Source organism: Balaenoptera ricei, chromosome 3 (genome assembly GCF_028023285.1).
Source record: "Balaenoptera ricei isolate mBalRic1 chromosome 3, mBalRic1.hap2, whole genome shotgun sequence".
Taxonomy (NCBI): Eukaryota; Metazoa; Chordata; class Mammalia; order Artiodactyla; family Balaenopteridae; genus Balaenoptera; species Balaenoptera ricei.
The window spans coordinates 121141224-121147223 of record NC_082641.1 but is presented as its reverse complement, the minus strand read 5'-3'; the positions used below and the strand labels follow the sequence as shown (position 1 = coordinate 121147223).

The following is a 6000-nucleotide window of genomic DNA, read 5'->3' as shown; positions in this document are numbered from 1 at the left end:
TGCCCAAGCAGGAGCCAGGCTGATAGACGCTTGACTTGGAGGGGAGTCATCCAGAAGGCCAGCTGAACTGCTGTTATGGGATCCATCAAATCAAACTGCAGTTTGAATCCTACAAAAGAAGGGACCTCAGAGATGTGGCTTTATTGCTGGGGACAGAGATCTGTACAATGTGCACAAAGCACCAGGAGAGAACAGACAGAGTCGCTGGAGACTTTTGACTCGGAGCTTGCCAACTTAGGTGTCCCAAGAGAATCGCCATCGCACCCTTTAGAAACTTCACAGGGTCATCCTGCTTGCTTGACCCTGCCTGGTATTCCCTCACCTTGCTGTAGGAATAGCTTAGCAGGCCATACATGCAATTCCTGGGGAAGAACAACGTACCCTCCTTACAAAGACGTCTGTGCTCTTGGTTAGGGTGAAGGCCTTGGGGGTGAGTGAACCCCAGAAGTCCCAGGAGAGAACCACATGGCCATCAACATAAAGGGAAGGCCTATCCAGACCCCAGTTGGAATTCCATCACCAAACTGAGAGAGCAAGGAGATGCAGGGACTGGATGATTTCCTTAGTACCTGGTGGGACAGAAGTGATTAGGATGGCATTTCACTGACCATTGCTTACTTGGAATAGAAACACAGTTCAGCATTTTTCAAGCAAGAAATAAAAGAGCAGAAGAATTCTTAGGAAAGACCCACCACAAAGGGACCATTGTTCTTTCTGCTTGAGGGGACAGGATGACATATTACAACTTCAAACCCCCCCAGAAGTAACACCTGAAGTCCCTAAGAACTGGTTTAACAGTGACTTTATTGGCCATTTGCCATGTACTTATTGGCTAAGCAACAGGGGAAGAAAAAAGAAAGCTTTTCTGAATTATCCTGGGTGAGTAGCTAGGACTGCTAAAGACACACAGCATCAGACTTCTAGAAAAAGACCCCCCAGCTGACTCTAGTGCCGTAGTTTTCAAAGTCCACCATCAGCAGCAGCAGCTGGGAGCTTGATAGAAATGCAGATTCTCAGGTCCCGCCCCAGACATACTGAATCAGAAATTCTGGGGGTGGGGCCCAATAATCTGTTTTAACAGGCCCTCCAGGGGATTCTAATGTATGCTAAAGCGTGAGATGCTCAGCATAATAGAAAAGACTGACTCAGGGTCCAATAGACATGGGATAGGGTCCACTTTGGACACTAACTCATGGTAAAACTTTGGGCGAGGTTCTTAAACTCTCTGAGTCATGACTTTATTCTACTCTGTGAGGATAAGAGTCATAATAACAAGGTGGTGTAAAGGATAATAAATAGGAATAGTTAACACTTGGTCCCTGCCCACTCAGTGAACGGCAGCTTCTATGGGGTCGTTCAAAAAGACCACAATTAGATCACTTCACACTAACCAAGGTTCAGGCAGCTGTTCCTGTTAAACCAGCACCATATCTAAGCATCATTCATTACTCTTAAAAAGCTTTATTTCTCAGAGAATGGACCACCTGCTTCAGAATTACCTGGTGTGTCAGTGTAAAAACACAGACATCAGTGCTCATTTCAGTCCTACTGAATCTGCATCTTGAGAAGTGTGGTCTGGGTATCTACAAACTTTAGAATTGTTCCCAGAAGATGCTTCAGCAGACTGAGGTGCAAGAATCATCAATTAAAATGAAGAGATAAGACTCAGCTTGGCTGTGGTTTAACCATCGCCGTCACTCTCCTACAGACCGAGGCTGAAGGAAGCAGACACATGGTCTCAACATTATGCAAGGAAGTAGAACCAAGAAGTGAACTTGGTCCCTTGTTCACCACCCTTACTTGTGGTGGCCAATGAGCTGCTGTCTGGATTTCTCTCAGCTGGCCAACCTGGAACTGAGTCATTTTTACTGATTTCTGAGGGAAAATGCTCCTGGCGGTGGCAGAAGAGAAGTGGGTTCTTGGGAGCCTGTGATTGCAAAAGATGCATTAAGTGGAAAATCCTGGAGTTTGGTTTTCCAGGAAGATGTGGTACCTCTTTAAGGAGGTTGTAATCTGTTAGCCTGGGCACAGCTCGAAAACTTGGTACTATCTCTTTATCTCCTCCTCCAGCCAAGATTGCCAGTTAATTAGCTATTCTCGAGGAACCTCTGGTTTCAGAGGAAGGAACGGCCACCTGGGCATGTTCAGGATGTGCTCCTTGTGGGGAACGTAAGGAAGAGGGGCTGGGAGAGAGGGGCTTGGAATTCAAGTGACCCAGACAAGCCCAGACCATCAAGCCACCAGTTTGCAATTCTGTAAGTCCCCTTACTGACGAATGAATATGTCAAACAAAACTCAAAGCATAATATCCCAAACTGACAATAATAGCTAACGTTTGTTAGGCCTCCCTATAAACTAGTAGCTTTACATTTATTATCTCACTGAAACCTCACTACAGTCATAAGGAGTGAGTACCAACAGTGTGGTCCGTTCGAGGATGACAGAACGGAGGCACAGAGAGGTTAAGTAAATTTTCCAGACCCACAGTTAGTCAAGTGCAGAGCTGAGTTTTGAACCCAGGCAGTATGACTCATTGCTGTGTCAGAGCCCTAAACCCTTGCTCCTCAAAGAGCAGTTCCTGGCCCAGCGTCCCCCAAGAGCTTACGAGAAATACAGACTCTCAGACCGCACCCCAGATCTACTTAAGCAGACTCTGCATTTTAACAGAGATTTGTGGGTACAGTAAAGTTTGAGGACTGCTGTAAAGCAAATGGGTTTTCTGCAAGTGTACTCAAGTACCACCAACATCAAAAACACCTGTGCGTGCTGGTGAACTACGCAGATTCCAGGCCCACTAGAAATCCCTGAAGCTAAGGTCAAAGACGCTACAGCCTCAACAAGTTCCCCAGGTGATTGCTATATATGCTTAATTTTGAGAATCACTGCCTTTGGTTCTTCTGCCTCTGTCCCTGCCTTGCCAGTTAAGAGAACGAGAAGGTCAAATTGGAACAGGTGAATGCTGTCTCTGCAATGATGACAAAAAGAACCGGGAGAATAGCTCAGGCAGCCAAAGTAGGAAGAGCCAAGGAGAAACTTTATCTCCCCTGACTTTCATGTTTTCCAACCCAGACTGTGCCATGGACATTTTAAGTCCAATTTCTTTTTTGTTTTGTTTTTAAAGAATGCCTTTGTGAAAACCTATACCTTTTCTGTCTCTGACTCCAAGGCCAGTGCTCAGGTTATTTCTTTACACTGCACTGATTTACATAATATTTTCCTCCTCCACAAACCTATAAATGGAAAGTGGAGTCTCAACCTGTTTCAAAACACTCCAGAGGAAGGTACCAAGTTGAGGAAGGTACCGTGTTGATCAGGCCTATATGGCACACCTGATAGATGATATTTGGGTCCTTAAGGACGACTCAGCAGGATCAGTAAACAACGCTGGTCAAGTTCTAGTCTAAGTTCTATTGTTGACACCACAGAAACCCCAGAAGTGGGGGGGCACAGCACAGCATAAGGAAGTGACCTTGAGCCTTGAGTTGTCATTCTGAGCAAGTGGCACAAGCTACCACGGTGCCTGTAGGGAAGTTGCTTAATTTATTCAAGCCATGGTTTTCCCGTTTGTTCAGGTGCTTCCATTTCAGCCATCTCGTGAGACCAGGCAAGTCATGTAAACGAGCGGTCAGAAGCAAGTCAGCAGGAAGTGCGCTGCGGCGGACAGGCTTCTCCTGAGGGCTTGCCGGTGCGGGTCTCCCCATGCACTGTACCAGCCAAACAGAACGCAGCTACAGCTGAATTTGACCCCAGATAGACTATCTCTCGGAGGCCTTACGGCACACAGTCACAACGTTTAGAGTTTGTTGACCACTGGGGATCAACATGTCCTCTGCCTGCTGGGAACTAGCCAGAATCAGGAGGAGATGGAGGAGACCCGATAGAAGTTGATGACCTCAGTCCTGTTACTTCAACTGAGGATGACTGGCAAATTGCTGAGCTTCCCAAGGACAAGCTGAGGACACCAGGCCAACGAGGAACCGATATTTTTCCTGAAGGTAACGAGGCTGAAAAAAGATTCTAAGGAAGATGCATTATTATTCTGGTAAAACTTCCAAGAAACTTTTGATGCTAGGACATGGGGAAGGGTTGGTCGCTTGTTATTTTTTTGATGCGAGAAATGAAGGTGAAGATTTTAAATAAATGTATCCCTAGTTTTATTTTCCAGCAAAAAAGGAAAAAAAGAATGTTCATATTTGTATAATTTAATGTTCATATTTGTATAATTTCATTTGTATAATTTATTTTACTTACTGTTTAATGTTCATATTTGTATAATTTATTTACTTGATTTTTATTCTCATAAATATGTGTATTTAAAAGGTATTAGATCATCAGTTTCCCTTGTTTTTAAATTTATATTATGAATTCTTACAGATTACCGTTAATACTAGCATTTTATTCAAATTTTTATTTTATACAAAATATTTTAAAAGATTTTAAATGTTGATATGACAAACACTAACATGAAAGTGCAATGGTTTGGGTGACATCTCTGGCTCTTTAAGGGCAAAACTCTACTCTGTATTTCCAGGTATATGGAGGGACTTCAAATAGGTGTTTATCAGTTTAATACTTTGGTTCTCAAAGTGTGGCCCCAGGCCGACAACATCAGTATCACCTGGGAACTTGTTGGAAATGCAAATTCCCAGACTCCACCCCAGATCTCCTAAATCAGAAACTCAGACTGGGTTTTAATAAACCATCCAGGTGATTCTGATGATCCTCTTAAAGCTTGAGGGTCTCTGATTTAAAATTTACTGTTAATTGGAGCCACTAGCTAGGGAATGGGTCTGAGCAGTACTTCAATACTGACGTTCTTACATTATATTCCTCATATTTATAGGTATTAAACTAGAGCACTTCCAAGTATAACAAGCCCCATGACCAACAACTAGGAATATGGTGATCTAGATGTCACAATCAAGGTGAAGGTACAATCGACTAAAACTGTCACTGAATAAAATCCAGGTACATTCTGCAGGTAAGTGGAGGACGATTCTGGTTTTTTATTTATTCATTCTTTGTTTTGATTATATGTTTTGGCATATTTTGATTATATGTTTTGATTATATGTTTATATATGTATATATATGATTATATGTTTCATTCTGTAGTAACAGGTTAAATGGTTCAGAAACAGCCTGTTTAAGCAGTGACTTGATGCAGTATGACTTACCTATATAACCTTCGTATAATATCATCAGTTATCAAGGGAAAAAACAGCACAGTCCTAAATAAAAGGGATCTGCCACTTAATTTTTTATCTTGGCGCATAGAAGGGGGAATGATTTCATGAGTTTCTTTGGTGTGCAGGAGCAGTCCATCTCCACAGAATCCTGGTTTGCTAATGCCTATTATTTGGGGATAATTAACATTTTTTGCTTATTAACCTACAGTTCTCTTATGATCTTAAAAATGTAGCCCATTAGTCATCACTGTTGTCATATTGTGCCTGAAAGAATTAACCACATCTCCAGAGCTTCTATATCGGTGTTCCTTTCTCGCAAGGTAGCAATTCTTAAAATTGGAACACAATGTGGGCCACTGCCTGGCAGTGATTGATTTGTGAGAGCTTATAAACTGTTGCGAGGCTTTCTGAGTGACATGCAGTAAGTCCTTCGTGGGAAACTCAAAACAGAATATTTTTTCCCATTTATTCCAAAGTTCCTTGTACCAAGATACTGAATTTACGCTCTGTTTGCTCATGGTAGTGTTTACATGTTCTCTCTTTGGTCTCAGAAAACCACATGAAATCAAATTTTTTTCTGCACGTTTACACGTGCAAGCAGCTTATATAATCATAAGTGTGTGTGTATAAACTGATTATTTAGAAGGTTAACAAAAACTGAACAGTTTTAAGTGAATTGCTGTAAATTGTCCTTGATTTTTAAAATTCGCGACCAAATGGTAGAAATTCATCAGCATTCATGGAGTCTAGTGAGTCTCCTTTTGGATTTTAGCAGATTAAGTCTTACCTCTAAAGTTAAAGTCTTTGAATTT

At 42.2% G+C, this 6000-nt stretch overlaps 1 protein-coding gene across 1 annotated transcript in view; it reads left to right on the top strand.

Moving 5' to 3' along the window:
- The first annotated feature begins 4960 nt into the window (after nucleotides 1-4960).
- The window catches only part of NR3C1 (nuclear receptor subfamily 3 group C member 1), a 471067-nt gene continuing 470027 nt past the window's right edge, over nucleotides 4961-6000 (top strand). Inside the window, exon 1 of the mRNA XM_059917382.1 lies at nucleotides 4961-4981. The gene's annotated coding sequence lies outside the window, so the exon portion shown is untranslated. The remainder of the gene's footprint in view (nucleotides 4982-6000) is intronic.